The sequence below is a fragment of the Budorcas taxicolor genome, chromosome 13, assembly GCF_023091745.1.
Source record: "Budorcas taxicolor isolate Tak-1 chromosome 13, Takin1.1, whole genome shotgun sequence".
NCBI classification, from domain to species: domain Eukaryota; kingdom Metazoa; phylum Chordata; class Mammalia; order Artiodactyla; family Bovidae; genus Budorcas; species Budorcas taxicolor.
The window spans coordinates 47,274,538-47,296,547 of record NC_068922.1 but is presented as its reverse complement, the minus strand read 5'-3'; the positions used below and the strand labels follow the sequence as shown (position 1 = coordinate 47,296,547).

General features: G+C 40.4%; 1 pseudogene; it reads left to right on the top strand.

Annotated features, from left to right (window-relative positions):
- The first annotated feature begins 16,237 nt into the window (after nucleotides 1-16,237).
- LOC128058052 (homeobox protein OTX2-like) lies at nucleotides 16,238-16,985 on the top strand (annotated as a pseudogene).
- The last annotated feature ends 5,025 nt before the right edge of the window (nucleotides 16,986-22,010 follow it).

Sequence of the window (22,010 nt, the reverse complement as noted above, 5' to 3'; positions counted from 1 at the left end):
CTGGGTTGGGAAGTCCCTTGGAGGAGGGCATGCAACCCACTTCAGTAATTTTGTCTGGAATATCCTATGGATAGAGGAGCCTGGTGAGCTACAGTCCAAAGGGATAGCAAAGAGTTGGATATGACTGAAGTGACGGAGCACACACAGCAAACACATACAAGATGCCCAGTTAAACTTGAATTTCAGATAAACGATACCTAATGTTCCAGAATAGGTATATCCAAGTATTTCACCTGTATCTGGCAACCCTATTCCCAAGGTTCAGATGAAGAGGAAAACACCATAACTGCCACAGATACTTCCTCATTTCCCTGCAGGTGTTCAGGCCCTCAATGCTCTGACTCTAGCCAATGGAACCTGCCTTGTTTTCTATAATTATTTCTGGTCTGAGGTAAACATGGCACCAGTAAGCAATTGGGAAAGTTAGGGAGTTCATAGAAAATATAGATCCCAAAATATTTAACCCATACCACTGTATCTTTGCTACCTGAACTTCTCAGAGTGTGAAACATAGACTTGTCATAATGGAAGATCTACCCATCAGGGATGCCCTTCTAAGGACAATGCCAAGCAGACTACCCCAAAGTAGGGAAGTTCTTTACACAGATTTCTTGAGTGAATGAATGAGCAAACCAGGGCCAGAGCAAAAAGTCAGGAAATCTGACCTTTGAACAATAGCACTCCCTTCTTGAGCTGACACCCCAGTTCTCTCCCAACCCAGGCCTGAGGCATCTTTCAAAGCTCAATGGAATTCCCTCCTTCTTCAGTGGAAAGGCAAGCTCCTGGATGTCCGAGGTCTGGCTCACTCATTTAGGGCCCCCAGGGCCTATCTCAATGCTAGACACAAAATGAGAAGCCAATTAAAAGTTGAATGAATGAATGACTTTTCTGACTACAAGGACCTCAGGAGTCCAAGAAACAGGGGTTTGGAGTAAACAATGATAGGAATCCATTGTCACCAATCTTGAATTCATTCATTTATTCAATATTAAATATACTGAGCTTTTTGAGGTCCAAATGGGAAAGTGAAAGTGTTATTCACTCGGTTGTGCCCAACACTTTGGGACTCCATAGATTGTAGCCCACCAGACTCATTTGTCCACGGAATTCTACAGGTAAGAAGATTGGAGTGGGTTGCCATTCCCTTATCCGGGGATCTTCCCAACCCAGGGATTGAAACTGGGTCTCCTGAATTGCAGGCAGATTCCTTACCATCTGAGCTATCAGTGAAGCTTAATTTTCCATTTTCTTTAAAAATTGCTTGGTCCCTACCCTATCTCAACCACTTTCAATAATAGCAGTCTCATTTTGTTAATGAGTCATTGTTTAGCTGTTGAAAAGTCAAGTTCAATCTTGCCCGAGTCAAAACTGCAATCTCATATGCAATTCCAAGTATCAATTCTCCTTGCAGGCTCTACCTAAACTGTGGCTTGAGGCCTTGCAATGAGGATAGGGGATGTGAGCTATTCCACCCTTCCTCTACTTCCTCCCTGTAATGAGACAAAGTAGAAGATATTAGAAAAAATAAGGAAGCCTCAGTTTACTTAGCTAGTGCTATTTGTGATTGTCTCTTGGCTACAGAAGTCTTCTGTACATGGTAGGGTCCCTACCTTGCACCTGGTCAGGTGCATTGGCAGACCCTTTGGAAGTATCCCTACACGAGCCTCCATAATGTATAGTTTTCTGATGTGGGCAATGTGCTCTGTGCATAACCTGCATGCTTCTTCCTTTCTAATTCTTGCCCAACTAGTCTGTCTGAAATCCTTTTCATGCTATAGTCCCGCCACCTCTTGAGAAACCTCGTATCAAGACTGCTTAAACCTAGAGACTGTTCATAGTATCTATTTACCCATCCTTGCTTCTCCAAGTATAGAGTGCTATCTGCCTATTGACACCTTCATTCCTAGACCTCCCATCACAGTCAATGCCAGCTAACTTTTCACCTTTAGCATGACTTGGTTAGATATGGATTCCAGTATGTTTCACATAAGTCTCCCAGGTTGCAGTTCCCCTAAGAACTCTCACCTCCCTCCTTCCCTGTGGATACAGCAAGAGCCACAGGAACTTGAAGTCCCTGGTGGTCCACTGGTTAAGACTCTGTACTTCCAATGCAGGGGGCAAGGGGTTCCATTCCTGGTTGGGGAACTAAAATCCCTCAGGTTGCACAGTGCAGCTAAAAGAATACAAAACAAACAAAAACAACAAAAAAGATGAAGCCACAGGATTCTGCATCTCAGCAAGCTACCAGCTTTCTGGTGAGAAGCCAAGTGGAGAAATGTGGATTATCCACGAAGAGAAGCAAAGAAACACCTAGAAATGAGCAGCAGCCCTTGGCTGAACTCTTCTTTCCCAATGACTCCTGATAATCACATTAAATGATTTATAAGATAGTCTTAAAAAGACTGAAGGTAGAAGAAAGTATTGATGGCCACTGAACTTGTTCTAATGTTTTCTACTAAGTCTGGCATAGGTATGTCTAGCATCTGACTTTGTGATGCAGATAAACACACATTGCATCATCTATCCTGCTGGTGTGTGCGTGCATGCTCAGTCATGTCCAACTCTTTGCAACGCCATGGACTGTCAGCCAGCCAGGATCCTCTGTCCATGGGGTTTCCCAGGCAAGTATACTGGAGTGGGTTGCCATTTCCTCTTCCAGCAGATCTTCCCGACCGAGGGACTGAACCCACATCTCCTGCATTGGCAGGCGGATTCTTTACTGCTGAGCCATCAAGAAAGCACTCCTCTATTCTAGTACCTCTTTTTGAGAAGTGAAGGCAACTTTCACCTATAATTCTCATCTTTATGGTTTCACTAAAATCCCATGATATCCAAAAAAGTCCCTTCAACTTCCTGTTAAAATCATTTATTCATTCACTCATCCATCTATCTACTCATTCAGCATATTGTTAGAGTACATTATTGAGCGTAGCAGTGAGACACCTGACTTAAGGAATCTAGGTGGAAGATCTCACTGGGAGAGGGCATCTGGATCCAAGATCAAACTGAACCATCAGTACAAAAAAGGACTTTAAGTACTTCCTTGGTGGTCCAGTGGTTAAGAATCTGCCTGCCAATGCAGGGGATACTGGTTTGATCCCTGGTCTGGAAAGGCGTCACATGCAACAGGGCAGCTAAACTACTGAGCTTATGCATCACATCTATTGAAGCCCACACGTCCTAGAGCCCTTGCTCTGCAACAAGAGAAACCACCACAATGAGAAGCTGATGCACTGCAGCTAGAGAGTAGCCCCTGCTTGCTGCAACTAGTGAAAGCCCACATGTAGCAATGAAGACCCAGCACAGCCAAAAATAAATAAATATTTTTTAAAAGGACTTTAGAAACAAAAATGAAACAAAACAATATAATCAATGGCCACATTAATATATGTAAAATCTGACTCTAGGGACACAGTTACCAACCACCCTGCAGTCTGAAACTCATACCCTCAGATGAATGGGATCCATTTGGAACACCACATTTCCCTGAAAGATGTAGACAAACTGGAGATGGCTGTCAAAAATAACTGCACAGCCCTGAAAACCATGCTCTAGGAAGAAGGAGCAGGAGAGTTTACCCAAGAAAACAGAAGGCCAACAAGAGAAGCAAAAGCAGCAGCTGCCTTCAATATTTGAAGGCTAGTGATATTAATTGTAACTACACACAAAGGGTATGACCTCAAAGAGCAGATCTACAAACAATAATAGAAGGTTCTCCGAAACTAAGATTTCAGTTGTATGTATTAAATCACTTCCTAATCAATCAGTCCAGTTCAGTCTCTAGGTGGTGCCCAACTCTTTTGCATTTGAAATCAACCCTGTGCATTTATGTAGATTATATACTGGTTTTGTTGTTGTTCAGTCACTACGTTGTGTCCAACTCTTTGCGACCCTATGAACTGCAGCATGCCAGGCTTCCCTATCCTTCAGTGTCTCCCTGAGTTTGCTCAAGCTCATGTCCATTGAGTCAGAGATGCCATTCAACTATCTCATCCTCTGTCATCCCATTCTCCTCCTGCCTTCAATCTTTCCCAGAATCAGGATCTTTTCTAATGAGTTGGCTCTTCACTCAGGTGGCCAAAGTATTGGAGCTTCAGCTTCGGCACCAGTCCTTCCAATGAATATTCAGGACTGATTTCCTTTAGGATTTACTCCTTGCAGTCCAGGGGACTCTCAAGAGTCTTTTCCAACACCACCAGTTCAAAAGCATCAATTCTTTGGCATTCAGCTTTCTTTATGGTCCAGCTCTCACATCCATACATGACTACTGGAAAAACCGTAGCTTTGACTAGATGGACCTTTGTCAGCAAATAATGCTTTTTAATATGCTGTCTAGGTTGGTCATAGCTTTTCTTCCAAGGAGCAAGCGCCTTTTAATTTTGTGGCTGCAGTCACCATCTGCTGTGATTTTGAAGCCCAAGAAAATAAAGTCTGTTGCTGTTTCCATTGTTTCCCCATTTATTTGTCATGAAGTGATCGGACTGGATGCCATGATCTTAGTTTTCTGAATGTTGAGTTTTAAGCCAGTTTTTTCACTCTCCTCTTTCACCTTCATCAAGAGACTTTTTAGCTGCTCTTCGATTTCTTCTATAAGGGTGATGTCATCTGCATATCTGAGTTTGTTGATATTTCTCTTGGCAATCTTGATTCCAGCTTGTGCTTCATCCAGCCTGGCATTTTGCATGATGTACTCTGCACAGAAGTTAAATAAGCAGGGTGACAATATACAGCCTTGACGTAGTCCCTTCCCAGTTTGAACCATATTGTTCAAATATGGTCCATTGTTCCATATCCAGTTCTAACTGTTGCTTCTTGACCTGCATACAGGTTTCTCAGGAGGCAGATAAGGTGGTCTGGTATTCCCATCTCTTAAAGAATTTTCCACAGTTTGTTGTGATCCACACAGTCAAAGTTACTTTCTAATAGTCAGATTCATTTAATTACTTGCACAGCCTGTCAATGAAGATATAAACTAGGAACTGATTGACCATCTGTCGAGGACAGGAAGTTTCTCTACTGCAATGGTCTTCAATCAGCATTAGTAGAACATGCTAAAATAAAGATTCCTAATTCCCACTCCAGGCTTGAAATCAGAACTCTTGGGAGTGTGGCTCAGGTGTCTACATAGTTCAGTAAGCCCCACAGGTGATTCTAAAGAGCCAACGAGGACTGAGAACCAGTGCTCTGTGGGGCGGAGAGACACACTGTGGCCATTGCCAACTCCCAGACTGGACAATTTTAAGAAATATTTGGTAAGAAGTGAGTTGGGCTTCCCAGGTGGTGCTAGTGGTAAAGAACCCGGTTGCCAGTGCAGGAGACATAAGAGATGCTGGGCATAAGAGACATAAGATCCCCCAGAGGAAGGCATGGCAACCCACTTCAGTATTCTTGCCTGGAGAACCCATGGACAGATAAATGGTAAAGAAGTTGTGGTACATATACACAAGAGAATATTACCCAGCCATAAAAATAAACACATTTGAGTCAGTGCTAGTGAGGTAGATGAACCTAGACCCTGTTATACAGAGTGAAGTAAGTCAGAAAGAGAAAAAGAAATACTGTATATTAACACATATATATGGAATCTAGAAAAATGGTACTGATGAACCTGTTTGCAGGTCAGTAATGGAGGCGCAGATATAAAGAATAGACTTTGAACACAGTGGGTGGGGGGAGAGCATGGGAAGAAGTGAGAGCATAGCATTGAAACGTATATTACTATATGTAAAATAGATAGCTAATGAAAAGTTGCTGTATAACACCGGGAGCTCAGCGTGGTACTCTGTGACAGCCTGGAGGGGTGGGCTGGGAGGGAGGGGACAAATATTTACTTATTGCTGATTCACATTGCTGTACGGCAGAAACCAACACAACATTGTAAAGCAATTATCCTCCAATTAAAAAGAAAATTAAAAAAATTTAATGCCACGAATTTTAAATTTGCTGAGATTGATTTTTGTGGGGAGAGAGCAGATTAGCCAAGATGGACTATCCAGGCTCCCTCATCCCACGTTTTGTAAATAATGACTACGTAACAGCTAAGATTTATAGCACTGCACATGCACGTCACGAGGTACTCGCTCAGTCACGGGTTGTATGCTGTAGGGATACGCGAGCACCACTGAGCTGTGCCACAGCTGTGTCCATTGCGTCAGCCAAGGGAGGAGAGAATAAAGCGTGTCTGCTGCTGCAGCTGCTGCGTCAGCCAGAAAGGAATAAACCTGTCTCTAGTTCCTATGGCTCCTGAGTCTCCTTCCAGTCCCTTAGCTTGCGCCTTGCCTACTCTGGGTTCAGTGAACAGTGTGAACAGTGAGACAATTGGCATCACAAGCAGGATGAAGAGTGATACAATTTTTACATATGATGCTTTTGTGTAACTATCACCTGATAAGTTGTAAAATATTTCCAGCATTCTAGAAAGCTCTCACATGCCACTTCCCAGGACTCTCCTTCTTTGCCCAAGGATAGTACTATTTTAATATCTATAACCATAGAGTATTACTACCTTTCTTAAATGTCAAAAAAATATAATTATACAGCATGTGTTATTTTATGTGTAAATCTTTCATTCATCCATAGATCTCGAGAAGATTTTTTAAAAGGTATAATATAAACCAAAAACAAAAAAAATGAAGACAGCAGGAGAGGAAATGACAGTCACCATATTTTGAAAGCTGGGTCATAGTAGGATGTGTGGTAATTGAGTTGGTAGATGTGAGAAAGTGGAGTCCAAAATCAGCAGTGAGAAAACCCAAAATGCCATCTGCTTTGCTCAACAGAAGCCCAAAAAATTTCAGGATTGAGGGTGATACTGAAAACAGAGTGAAATGAAGAGAGTAGTCATGAGCAAATAAACATCCAGATTCTCCTTCTTGGTACCATCCAAAGACAGAAGGACTGTTTTTCCTGGAGAGAAAATAGTACAGACACGAGGCACAGGTGAGGGCAGGAAGTGTTATATTGGAAACTGGAAAATGGGCAAAATCTGCCTATATACTGAGTGTTGACACTCCAACCCTTTGTCTCTTCTAGTTACCTGAATTCTGGCAGCCAGGCTTATACTGCTAGAACTGGGCAGAGAAGTTTTCTCCTTTAAAGTCTGGCCCAGTCCAAAGGGGAAAGACCTAAAGATATGACACAGAATTTTTCTAACAAAATGGCCCAGCCAGGTCACTCTACGAGACCCACAGGTCAACAAGGGTCACTCATGAGTACAGAAATCCCCATCAATATTAGTGACCTGCAATTCAATGTGAGCAGACAAGCAGACATCTGAGGGAATCCAATGATAAAGACAAAAATAATAACTAGAAGGAAGTAACTTAGAGGGAAAAAATACACACATATATATCTGATGTATATGATATACCAATATATAAATTTATTAAAATATATAACTTATATATTTAATATGTAATATACCTCCAGGTCATCTGTAACTCTGATGTACTCCTTTTAATTACCAAACAATATTTCATGTGTGTGTGTTAGTCACTCAGTCATGCCAACTCTTCACAACCCCATTGACTGTAGCCCACCAGGCTCCTCTGTCCATGGGATTTCCCAGGCAAGAATACTGGAGTGGGTTGCCATTTCCTTATCCAGGGGATCTTCCCAACCCAGGGACTGAACCTGGGGGTCTCTGGCATTGCAGGCAGATTCTTCACTGTTTGAGCCATCAGGGAAACCCAAGAATACTGGAGTAGGTAGCCTATCCCTTCTCCAGCAGATCTTCCTGACCCAGGAATCGAACCAGGATCTCCTGCATTGAAGGCATATTCTTTACCAACTGAGCTATGAGGGAAGCCCAATAATAACCAAGCAGTATCCCTAAGAGAGACTAATTACCCCAGTCATTTTATTTTTTTATTTATTAATTACTTTACAATAACGTGATGGGTTTCGTCATACATCAACACAAATTGGCCATAGGCACACATGTGTCTCTTCTCTCCTGAACCCCTCTCCTACCTCCCTCTCCACCCCATCCCTCTAGGTTGTCATAGAGCACCAGCTTTTGGTGCCCTGCTTCATGCACCAACCTCCCACTGGCTATCTGTTTCATATATGGTAATGTATATGTTTCAGTGCTATTCTCTCAAATCATCCCACCCTCTTCTTCTCCCATAAATTCCATAGCTCAGAGCTTCAAGCACTCCAACCACTGATTTCAGTTTGTTCCTCCTATCTAGCACTAGACACAGTGATGATTATGCCTGAAATCATATGGTTCTTCTTCATCTTCAGTACATACTTTCAAAGAACTTTTGCCACCAGCATCTGCTTTTTATGGAACCAATGTCTTCCTTGCTTCTATCATTCTATCCTTCATAAAGAAGGAGATGAGGGTCTGCTCAATATACTGATTGACTTTTCCTTGGCATGTGTAAGTTTCTTATATTATGTCAGGTAGTATCTGTATTATAAGCCTTTTGTCTCTACCTGGAGAACAAACAACTTCACTTGCTGTTAGAGGAATTTTATGTCAGCATTTTTGAGGATATTTTTTGGAGGAGAGGACTTAACAGAGGAGAAGAGAGAAGTTGAAATCTAGTGGCCACATACAGCCCAGAGGAGAAAAAGTCTGAGGTTGTCCCACTTGTATTAATGAAAAATAAGCCCAGAGTATGGGATGCACATACTCATAGGAAGACTCAAGAAAGAGGTATGCACATCTACCTGCCTGTAACTTCTGAAAGGAAAAATAACTTGAAACTATGAAATATGATAACAAACTTACCAAAGTGTATTGCATATACCTTCTGTAGGCATATAAATTGAGAAACATAAGTTACATTTCTCTTCTACAACAAAATAGAAATTATAAATCTTCCATCAAGGTAGAAAAGAAAATGTAAGATCACTTTGCTGTAACTCAGCCACCTGCACTGTTCAGATCATGCTGTCTCTACATCCATGCCATCCATGCACCAACCTACTTCTTTGTGTGCAGTTCTCTTCACTTCATGCGCAGTTCATGTTGCTTAGTTCACACATTTCATCTTTTCCTCAGTCACTAGACATGTTAGGTATGTTTGGCTATGATTTCTTTCTAACACTGTCTAGTACAGTAGCCACTAGTCACATGTGGCTATGTAAACAACTAAATTAAGCAAAATTTAAAATTCAATTCCTTAATTACACAAGCCACATCTCAAGTGCACACACAGTGGCGACTGTGTCAGACAGCACAGCTACAGAGCATGTTCTTCTCTACTGTACCGTGTTTAGAAAAACATGAAAGTCATATTAGAACGAAAGTCTTTCTCTTTCCTCCCTGACACCTCTCCTTTCTCCTCCTTTTCTACAACAATCTCTTCTTATATCTGGTTCAGAATTCCTACAAGAGAATTCTGATAAGATTCTCCAAGGTTTGTGGGTGACGACCTAGAGGTATGAGATGGGAGGAGTGGGAGGGCTCACGAGGGAGAGGATATATATATAGATAGATAGATAGTTGTGACTGATTCGCATTGTTGTATGGCAGAAACCAACACAACATTCTAAGCAATTATCCTCCAATTAAAAAGAAAGAAATAAAAAATAAATCCCTGAATTCTACAGCAATGACCCCAAACTTCTTATAAAGCACCCCAACAATAAAAATACTTGAGTTGCAATCAAAGGAAAATTTAAAAGGATGAACTGCATATGAAATAAACATTTAATAAATATAAATATAAATTCATTCATTAATAGTTTTTTTATAACAAATAGTTCTGATTAAGATGGCATTAAAATAAAATTCATGTACACCTGTGGCTGATTCATGTCAATGTATGGCAAAACCAATACAGTATTGTAAAGCAAAATAAAGTAAAAATTAAAATTAAAAAAATAAATTAATTAAATTAAATATGCCTATTGTTAGTATTTTGAATTAAAACTAATTCAATCTACTTTTTTAAATGTTGATTTAACATTTTGTGATAATACAGGTCTATTTCTTTCAACACTTGCTTTTGATTATTGTCATAGCTGAAAAACCTTCTCATGAATAGTAAATGTAGTAATAACATCATTGGATGGGCTCTCCCAAATTGTGATACTCATTTTTCCATTAGTGTAGTTTCCACTAATTAAGTAAAAATTCTTGTTGACACTTGGCAATTAAATCACCATATTCCCTGATGCGCTTGCAGACTAGCCAGAGGGTGCTGTATTCTTTTGTATTTAGCAAAGCAATTCAGTACACAACCTACCAAAACACTTCACTTTGAAGCTTTTAAATGACTCAATGGTTCTGTTCCCGTTTCCCCACCCCATTTTTATTGTGGTTAAAAAAAACACAAATAAAACTTATCATCTTAACCATTTTAAAATGTACATACAGTTCACTACTGTTATGTATATTCACATTGTTGTGAGTGTATATTCAGAACTTTTCGTCTTATACATTGAAACTCTATATCCATTAAACAACTCCTCTTTCCCCCTCTATCTTGCCCCTCATAATCACCGTTCTATTTTCTATTTCTATGATTTTAACTACTTTAGATACCGCATGTAAGATCCTCAAGGTTTATCCATGTTGTAACATGTGATGAAATTTTCTTCCTTTCTAAAGCTGAATGATATTCTGTTGTCTATACACACCACATTTTGTTTACCCTTTCAACTATTGATGGACATTTGGGTTGTCTCTTTCTTTAAGTTACTGTGAATAGTGCTGCTGTGAACAAGAGTGTGCAAATATCTCTTTGAGATTCTGATCTCAATTCTTTTGAATATATATACTCAGAAGAGAAGGCATGGCACCCCACTCAGTACTCTTGCCTGGAAAATCCCATGGACAGGGGAGCCTGGTAGGTGGCAGTCCATAGGGTCGCTATGAGTTGGACATGACTGAGCGACTTCACTTTCACTTTTCACTTTCATGCATTGGAGAGCAAATGCAACCCACTCCATGTTCTTGCCTGGAGAATACCAGGGACAGGGGAGCCTGGTGGGCTGCCATCTCTGGGGTCACACAGAGTCGGACACGACTGAAGCGACTTAGCAGCAGCAGCAGCAGCAGGTTTGCCATAGCTTTTCTTCCAAGGAGCAAGAGTCTTTTAATTTCATGGCTGCAGTCACAGTCCACAGTGATTTTGGAGCCCAAGAAAATAAAATCTGCCACTATTTTCATTGTTTCCCCATTTATTTGCCATGAAGTGATGAGACCAGATGCCAAGATCTTAGTTTTTTGAATGCTAAATTTTAAGCCAACTTTTTCACTCTCCTCTTTCACCTTCATCAAGAAGATCTTTGCTTTCTGCTGTAAGGGTGGTGTCATCTGCATATCTGAGGTTACTAATATTTTTCCCAGCAATCTTGATTCCAACTTGTGATTCATCCAGTCTGGCATTTTGCATGGTGTACTCTGCATAGAAGTTAAATAAGCAGGGTGACAATATTGAACCAAGCCCTTGTTCCATGTACAGTTCTGTTACTTCTTGACCTGTTTCCTAGAAGGGAGGTAAGATAGTCTGTTACACCCATCTCTTCAAGAATTTTTCAGTTTGTTGTGATCTACACAGTCAAAGGCTTTAGTGTAGTCAATGAAGCAGAAGTAGATGTTTTTCTGGATTCCCTTGCTTTTTCTATGATCCAGTGAATGTTGGCAATTTGATCTCTGGTTCCTCTGCCTTTTTGAAGTCCATTTTGTACATCTGGAATTTCTCGGTTCACATACTGTTGAAGTCTAGCTTGAAGGATTTTGAGCATTACCTTGCTAAAGTGTGAAATGAGTTCAATTTTGATGACCTTTTTTTGGCATTGCCCTTCACTAGGATCAGGCTTCCCTGATAGCTCAGTTGGCAAAGAATCCACCTGCAATGCAGGAGACCCCAGTTCGATTCCTGGGTCAGGGAGATCCCCTGGAGAAGGGATAGGATACCCACTCCAGTATTCTTGGGCTTCCCTTATGGCTCAGCTGGCAAAGAATCCACCTGCAATGAGGAATACCTGAGTTCAATCCCTGGGTTGGGAAGATCCCCTAGAGAAGGGAAAGGCTACCCACTCCAGTATTCTGGCCTGGAGAATTCCATGGACTGTATAGCCCATGGGGTTGCAAAGAGTTGGACACGACTGAGTGACTTTCACTTTCACTTCTCTGGGATTGGAATGAAAATTGACCTCTTCCAGTCATGTGGCCATTGCTGAATTTTCCAAATTTGCTGGTATATTGAGTGCAGCACTTTAAGAGCATCATCTTTTAGGATTTGAAATAGCTCATGTAGAATTCCATCACTTCCACTAGCTTTGTTTATAATAATACTCCTTAAAGCCCACTTCACATTCCAGCATGTCTGGCTCTAGGTGAGAGACCACTAGCACCACCTGAGAAGCCCTTTTTACATGTAGCTGTCCAGTTTTCTCACTATTATTTATTGAAGAGATGGTCTTGCCTTCTTTGTTACAGATTGTTGTTATTCAGTCACTAAGTTATGTCCAACTCTTTAGGATGCCTTGCAGTCCAAGGGACTCTCAAGAGTATTCTCTAGCACCACAGTTCAAAAGCATCAGTTTTTCTGTGCTCAGCCTTCTTTATGGTCCAACTCTCACATCCGTACATGTCTACTGGACAAATCATAGCGTTGACTATATGGACCTTTGTTGGAAAAGTGATGTCAGATCACTTTGTTGTTACAGATTAATTGGCCATTGGTGCATAGACTTATTTCTAGTTTTCTGGAAATAAATTTTTTCCTGTTCCTTTGATCTATATATCTGTTTTAGTGTCAGTACCATACTGTTTTGATAACTGTAGCTTTGTAGTATAGTGTGAAATCAGGAAGCCTAATTCCTTCAGCTCCATTTTTCTTCCTCAATATTGCTTTGACTATTAAGGGTCTTTTTGTTTCTCATATAAATTGTAAGATTTTTTTCTATTTCTGTGAAAAATGCCATTGATAATTTGATAGGGATTGCATTGAATCTATAGATTGCCTTGTGCAATGTAGTACTTTGACAATGTTGATCTTCCAATCCAAGAACATGGTATATCTTTTCATCTGTTGGTGTCATCATTGATTTTGCTCAGCAGCGTCTTATAGTTTTTGCAGTACAAGTCTTTTGCCTCCTTAGGTAGGCTTTTTCCCAGGTATTTTGTTCTTTTTGATATGATGGTAAATGAGATTGTTTTTCTTTCTGATCTTTTATTGTTAATGTATAGAAATCTAATATTAATTTTGTATCCTACAAATTTACCAAATTCATTGATGAAGTCTAATAGTGTTTTGGTAGCATCTTTGAGATTTTCTTTGTGTCATATTAATATGAAACGGGTTCCGATGTGGTGTAGCCATGCAGTGTAGGCTGTACCCAAGCTCACAGGTCTTGTGAGGAGAAAAATTCACCAAGCCAGGTAGATAAAAGAGACGACTGAGTCTTGCAGCGAGGAAATAGAGTTTATTGAATGGAAACAGAAAAGGCTTCTGACATAGACATCAGAAGAGGGTAAAGGAGAATACCCCCTTCCTTAACTTGAGCAGAGCTTTATATACTTCTAGTGGGCTACTAACAATAGGTTAAAGAAACATTTCAAGGCTGTAAAAGTTTTTCCAAAGCTCTTTCCCAGCGTATACATCTTGAGATAACATCAGCACAAGATTGACCAAAAGGTACAAGTTCCTGTGAGGGAGGAAAAAACATGCCTTTGGGCAAGATATATTGTTGCCATTTAATCATCAGTCAAGAGCAGCAAAACATGCTTTTGAGCAAAATATACTGTTGCTATTTGATCACAATGCTTACATGACATACTGCTACTGCTAAGTCACTTTAGTCGTGTCTGACTGTGCAACCCCATAGATGGCAGCCCACCAGGCTCCCCCGTCCCTGGGATTCTCCAGGCAAGAACACTGGAGTAGATTGCCATTTCCTTCTCCAATGCATGAAAGTGAAAAGTGAAAGTGAAGTCGCTCAGTCATGTCCGACTCTTCGCGATCCCATGGACTGCAGCCCACCAGGCTCCTCCACCCATGGGATTTTCCAGGCAAGAGTACTGGAGTGGGGTACCATTGCCTTCTCCTACATGACATAAGGCCTAAGGAAAAACATGTCTGCGAGAAAGATGTATTATTGTCATTTAGTAATAGATGTATTTTTGTTATTTAGTAATTATCATGGAGCCTATGAGACTAAGGCAAAGAACGTATACCTCCTCCCTAAGGGCGCCTTATCAACCTGCCTGAAGTTAACTATATCACTGTAATCGGCAAATAGTGGCAGTTTTACTTCTTTTTAAATTTGGGTTTCTTTTATTTCTTTTTCTTCCTTGATTGCCATGAGTAGGACTTCTAAAACCATGTTAAACAAAAGTGATGAGTGTAGACTTCACTGTCCTGTTCCTGATCTCAGAGGAAATGCTTTCAGTTTTTCACCATTGGGTACTCTGTTAGCTGTAAGTTTGTCATATATGGCCTTTATTATGTTGAGATATGTTCCCTCCATGCCTACTTTCTAGTGAGTTTTTAATCAGAAGTGGATGCTGATTTTGTCAAAAGCTCTTTCTACATCTATTGAGATGATCATATGATTTTTATTCTCTTATTTGTTGGTGTAGTGTATCACAGTGATTGATCTGGGGATACTAAAAAACCTTTTCCACCCCTGGGATAAATCCCACTTGATCGTGGTGTATGACCCTTTTAATGTATTGTTGGGTTCAGTTTGCTAGTATTTTGTTGAGGATTTTTGCATCTATGTTCATCAGAGATATTGGCCAGTAATTTTCTTTTTTGTGGTATCTTTGTCTGGTTTTGGTATCAGTGTGAAGGTAGCATCATAGAATGAGTTTAGGAGTATTCCTTCCACTGTGATTTATTGGAATAGTTTCAGGATAGGTGTTAACTCTTCTCTAAATTTTTGATGGAATTCTCCTGTGAAGCCATCTTGTCCTGTACTTTTGTTTGTTATATGTTTTTTAGTGTACAGAGGATGGGAGAGCTGGATGGCATCACCAATGCAATGGACATGAACTTGGGCAAACTCCAGGAGATGGTGAGGGACCGAGAGCTGTGACCATGGGGTTGCGAAGAGTTGAATACAACTAGGCAACTGAACAACATGTATTTTAATCACAGTTTCGATTTCAGAACTTGTGATTGTCTGTTCATATTTTCTATTTCTTCTTGGTTCCTTCCTGGGAAATTTTGCCTCTAAGAATTTGTGCATTTCTTTCAGGTTGTCCATTTTATTGGCATATAGTTGATTATAGTCTTATGATCCTTTGTATCTGTGGAGCCACTGTAACTTTTTCGTTTCTAATTCTATTGATTTTGAGTTCTCTCCGTTATTTCTTGATGAGTCTGGTTGAAGGTTTATCTTTTCAAAGAAGCAGTTTTTCCTTTCATTGATCTTTTCTATTTTTTCTTTTTTATTTCATTTATTTCTGCTATGATCTTTATGATTTCTTTTCTTCTACTAACTTTGGGTTTTATTTGCTCTTCTTCTCTAGTTACTTTATGTGTAAGCTTAGGTTGTTTATTTGTGATTTTTCTTCTTTCCTGAGATAAGATTGTATTACTATATATCTTCCTCTTAGAACTGTTTTTGCTGTATCCCATAGGTTTTGTATTGTAGTGTTTTTGTTTTCATTTGTCTGGGTACTTTTGGATTTCCTCTTTGATTTCTTCAGTAATCTATTGGTTTCTTAGTAGCATATTGTTTAGCCTCTATGTGTTTGTGTTTTTTACAGGTTTTTTTTTTTTTCTTTTAGTTGACTTCTAATTCATAGCTTTGTGGTCAGGAAGGTTGTTTGAAATAATTTCAGTTTTCTTAAATTTACTCCAGCTTGCTTTATAGGCCAGTATGTGATCAATTCTAGTGAATGTTAGATGTGACTTGAGAAGAATGTGTATTCTGCTGCTTTTGGATGGAATATTCTATAAATATCAACTAAGTCCATCTGGTCTAATGTTTCATTTAAGGCCTGTGTTTCCTTATCGATCTTCTGTCTGGATGATCAGACATTGATGAAAGTGGGGTGTCTTTTTATGTTAGTGGTGGAACAGGGAAGAGCTGCATCCTCCAAAGTGGTAAGCCAACACCTCTGTTTGTTTGTTTGTTTTGCCTTAGTTCCACCACTCCAAACACACCCATCAAGGATTCTGAATCTGTCCACCCCAGGCGAAACAAGACCTTCCAGCTAGGTCCCCTGGATTTTGGCCAACTTTGCACCTCCAGATAACCTTAGCAAGATGTCTTATCTTACTTAAGCAACTACCTTATGCAGTCGTTGCACTGAGTCTGACTGGCCACTCCTCAGAAACAGCAGTGGGAGAGGAAAACGGTCAGTCAGGCGCAGCTAGATTCACTGGAAGCACTGTTTGCTAAGACTCAATACCCACATATCTTCATGCAGGAGGAGTTTGTGCTGAAAACCAACTTGCCTAAGTCCAGGGTACAGATATGGATTAAGACCTGAAGAACTATGTGCCAACAACAGCAGCAGCAATGACAGAATGGAGGTCTAAACAAAGTAACACCTGACATAGACATCTGCCCTGGAAGTGAGTTCAGACAGTGTAACAAGTGGCCTATTCACTCCCCACCTCTGGCACCTTGGTCTCAGCCATTCCCAGCATCAGTGCTCCTGTGTCCATCTGCATATCCCCACTGTCAGATCCCTTGTCTACCTCCTCTTCTTGCATGCAGAGGTCCTATCCCATGACCTATACTCAGGCTTCAGGTTGTATAGTCAAGGATACGCTGGCTCAGCTTCCTACTCTGAGAGCAAGGACTGTGGATTGACTCTCATGCATCACCAGCTTTCTGGACCAGCAACCACACTCAGTCCCATGGATAACAATGCAGCCACAGGCATCTCAATCGGTTCCCAGCTTCTCTTTCCACCCAAGGATATGGTACTTCAAGCTTGGGTTTTAACTCAACCACTGATTGCTTGGATTGTAAGTACTGCCTCCTAGAAGCTTAACTTCAGTGCTGACTGCTTAGATTATAAAGATCAGACATCTTCATGGAAATTCCAGGTTTTGTGAAGACCTATAGAACCTCCTCTATGGATGAATTTTAAATATACTGGGCTGGACATTCTAGTCTTAGCCAGGCATTGGTTAAAAGAGTTATATGCTATGATACCCAGACTCATCTTCTGATTAATGTCTTGGGAGGCATAGAAGGAAAATGAAAGGCCTTAAAGTGGCCTACCAACCAGTTACCTGAAATGGACAAACCAACCTACTTAATACTTAAGATCATGTCACAATTTTAGATCATCAGTTTTCCTGATTCACAAAGTGATCGAAAGCAATCTAGCCATGTGCAAACAAATACCACCAAAAATAAACAAAAATAAATTGTGAGGAGAAGGATATAGCCTTCTTAAGCAGAGGTATTCCAGTGTTTCAGCCAATCCTTCGTTGAATCTTATGAATGGAGAGTGTCTCACACTCATTCACATTTCATGACCGATTCATAGTTGGTACTGAAAAACTTCTGAGGGCTATGTGAATTGTGTCTTATTTAACTTATATGCAGAGTACATCATGAGAAATGCTGGACTGGAAGAAACACAAGCTGGAATCAAGATTGCCGGGAGAAATATCAATAACCTCAGATATGCAGATGACACCACCCTTATGGCAGAAAGTGAAGAGGAACTCAAAAGCCTCTTGATGAAAGTGAAAGTGGAGAGTGAAAAAGTTGGCTTAAAGCTCAATATTCAGAAAACAAAGATCATGGCATCTGGTCCCATCACTTCATGGGAAATAGATGGGGAAACAGTGGAAACAGTGTCAGAATTTATTTTGGGGGGGCTCCAAAATCTCTGCAGATGGTGACTGCAGCCATGAAATTAAAAGACGCTTACTCCTTGGAAGAAAAGTTTTGACCAACCTAGATAGCATATTCAAAAGCAGAGACATTACTTTGCCAACTAAGGTCCGTCTAGTCAAGGCTATGGTTTTTCCTGTGGTCATGTATGGATGTGAGAGTTGGACTGTGAAGAAAGCTGAGTGCCAAAGAATTGATGCTTTTAAACTGTGGTGTTGAAGAAGACTCTTGAGAGTCCCTTGGACTGCAAGGAGATACAACCAGTCCATTCTGAAGGAGATCAGCCCTGGGATTTCTTTGGAAGGAATGATGCTAAAGCTGAAACTCCAATAATTTGGCCACCTCATGCGAAGAATTGACTCATTGTAAAAGACTTTGATGCTGGGAGGGATTAGGGGCAGGAGGAGAAGAGGACAACCGAGGATGAGATGGCTGGATGGCATCACCGACTCGATGGACGTGAATCTGAGTGAACTCTGGGAGTTGGTGATGGACAGGGAGGCCTGGCATGCTGCAATTCATGGGGTCGCAAAGAGTTGGACATGACTGAGCAACTGAACTGAACTGAACTATGGTTTTTAATATGGAAGAGCCTGGTAGGCTGCAGTCCATGGGGTCGCTAAGAGTAGGACACAACTGAGCAACTTCACTTTCACTTTTCACTTTCATGCATTGGAGAAGGAAATGGCAACCCACTCCAGTGTTCTTTCCTGGAGAATCCCAGGGAAGGGAGAGCCTGGTGGGCTGCCATCTATGGGGTCACACAGAGTCGGACACGACTAAAGTGACTTAGCAGCAGCAGCAGCAGCAGACTTCAAAACTGTGATCTTCTGTTATTGTATGCAACCTTGAACTCCACCTCTGCAGAGGTTTTTCTGTGATTAAATAGGTTATAAGTAGAGTCAGAGGAACTGAGTACTTATCTAAAAAGATTACCTTCAGTTGGAGGTGAGTTGCACTGAAACTTTACAATAAAATTTCTCTGGACAAGGAAAGTGAGAGAAGAGAAACAAAAGGACCCTATTTCATCTGTAATTTACTGTTGGTAAGCCTATCAGTAAAGAGACATTTGTCGATTGCTCTGACCCTGATGAATTTATAAGCTGAGATGATTGTTATTGATGCTTGCAGATGTTAACTGGAAAAGTTATATATGCATAAACCATTCTTTCTGATTTGGCAGATATGTATAATTATATTAAAATGGATCTAGCACACACACAAAAAGAAAGTAGGGTGTTAAAGAACCCCCGTATTGTTGGGTTCCTGTAGATTTCTCCTTTTGTGGTTGTTAGTGTTTCCCTTTTATATTGGGGTACACTTATATTGGATGCATGTATACTTACAATTGTTATATCTTCTTAGAATGATGACTTGATCATTATGCAGTGTCCATTATTTGTCTCTTATAGCAGTCTTTATTTTAAAGTGTATTTTATCTAATTTATTTAACTGCTTATTTAACTTAATTGCAGAGTACATCATGTGAAATGCTGGGCTGGATGAAGCACAAGCTGGAATCAAGATTTCCAAGAGAAATATCAATAACCTTGGGTATACAGATGACACCACCCTTATGGCAGAAAGTGAAGAGGAACTAAAAAGCCTCTTGAAGAAAGTGAAAGAGGAGAGTGAAGAATCTTGCTTAGAGCTCAACATTCAAAAATTAAGATCATGGCATCCGGTCCCGTCACTTCATGGCAAATAGATGGGGAAACAATGCAAATAGCGACAGACTTTATTTTCTTGGGCTCCCAAATCACTGTAGATGGTGCCTGTAGCCATGAAATTAAAAGACGCTTGCTCCTTGGAAGAAAAGCTATGACCAACCTAGACAGCATATTAAAAAGCATTATTTGCTGACAAAGGTCCATCTAATCAAAGCTACAGTTTTTCCAGTAGTCATGTATGGATGTGAGAGTTGGACCATAAAGAAAGCTGAGTGCCAAAGAATTGATGCTTTTGAACTGGTGGTGTTGGAAAAGACTCTTGAGAGTCCCTGGGACTGCAAGGAGATCCAACCAGTCCATCCTAAAGGAAATCAGTCCTGAATATTCATTGGAAGGACTGATGCTGAAGCTGAAGCTTCAATACTTTGGCTACCTGATGTGAAGAACTGACTCACTGGAAAAGACCGCGATGCTGGGAAAGACTGAGGGCAGGAGGAGAAGGGGATGACAGGATGAGATGGTTGGATGGCATCACTGACTCAATGGACATGAGTCTGAGCAAGCTCCAGGAGTTGGCAACAGACAGGGAAGCCTGGCGTGCTGCAGTCTATGGGGTCACAAAGAGTTGGACATGACTGAGCAATTGAACTGATTTTGTCTAATATGAGTTTTGCTACTCCAGCTTTCTTTTGATTTCTATTTTCATGGAACACCTTTTCCCATCCCCTCACTTTCAGTCTGTATGTGTCCCTAATCTGAAATGGGTCTCTTGTAGACAGCATATATATGTTTTTTGTTTTTGTATCCATTCAACCAGTCTGTGTCTTTTGACTGGAGCATTTAATCGATTAACATTTATGGTAATTATCAATATGCATGTTCCTGTTGCCATTTTCTTATTTGTTTTAGATTTGTTTTTGTAAGTCTTTTTTCTTCCCTTCCTATTTGTTTCTGTTCTTTTGTGATTTGATGACGAAATTTAGTGTTGTGTTTGGATTCTTTTTTCCTTTCTTGTGTGTATCCATTGTAGATTTTCAGTTTGTGATTACCATGAAGTTTTGATATAGCAAAAAAAAATTGTTTTAAGTTGCTGGTCTTTTCATTTCAAATCCATTTATAATATGCATTTGTGCTCTCCTCTTCTCACACTTATTGACTTTGATATCTTATTTGTGTGCCAGTAATTTCCTACCTTTTGTGTTTGCTTTTTGTGCTTGCTGTGGGCTCAGTTGTGTTCGACTCTTTGCAACTCCATGGGCTATAGCCCACCAGACTCTTCTGTCCATGGAATTTCCCGGGCAAAAATACTGAGTGGGTCGCCATTTCCTCTTCCAAAAGATCTTCCCAACCAGGGATCAAACTATGTTTTCTGTGTCTTCTGAATTGGCTGGTGGATTCTTTACCTCTGTGCCACTGGAGAAAGCTGTGCTTGCCTTTACCAGTGAGCTTTTCCATTTGCAGTTTTCTTGTTTATAGTAGTGGTCATTTCTTTTCCACTTAAAGAAGCCGTTAGCATTTGTTGCAAGGCAGGTCTTGTGTCACTGAGTTTTCTTAACTTGCTTGTTTGCAAAGCTGTTGATTTCTCTGTTGAATCTGAATGAGAGCTTTTCTGGGTAGAAGATTCTTGGCTGTAGGTTCTTTGCTTCCATCACTGTAGATACATTATGCCATTCCCTTCTGGCCTGCAGAGTTTTTGCTGAAAAATCAGGTGATAATCTTAGGGGAGTTTCTTTGTATGTTATTTGTTGCCTTTTCCCTTGTTGCCTTTAATATTTTTTCTTTGCCTTTAATTTTTATCGTTTTGTTTACTGTGGATCTCAGAATGTTCTTCCTTGGGTTTATCCTGCCTGGCACTTTGCACTACCTGGGTTTGGGTGACTGTTTCCTTTCCCATGTTAGAAAAGTTTTCATTTATTATGTCTTCAAATATTTTCTCAGGTCCATTCTCTTTCTCTTCTGTTTCTGGGACCCCTATAATGCAAAAGTTTCATGTATTTAATGTTGTCCCAGAGGTCTCTTAGACTGTCTTCTTTTCATGTTTTTTCCTTTATTCTTTTCCATGGCAACGATTTACATCATTTTGTCTTCCAGCTCACTTATGGATTCCTCTCTCTCAGTCACTCTGCTATTGATTTCTTCTAGTGTATTTTTCATTTCAATTATTGCGTAAATTAATCTCTTCTTTTTTTGGTTCTTCTAGATCTTTGTTAAACATTTCTTGCATGTTCTCAATCTCTGCCTCCATTCTTTTCTTTTTCTGAGATATTGGATCATCTTCACTATCATTTCTCTGAATTCTTTTTCTGGTAGATTGCCTATTTCTACCATATTTACTTGTTCTGGGGTTTTATCTTGTTCCTTCATCTGCCACCTCATTCTGTCTGACTTTTTGCAATTGCGGTTTCCATTTCACAGGCTACAGCATTGTAGCTTTTCTTGCTTCTTCTGTCTGCCCTCTGGTGGGTGAGGCTATCTAAGAGATTTGCAGGCTTCCTGGTGGGAAAGTCTGAATTCTGTTTCCTTGTGGGTGGAGCTGGGCTTTGGCCCTTTGGTGAACACGGC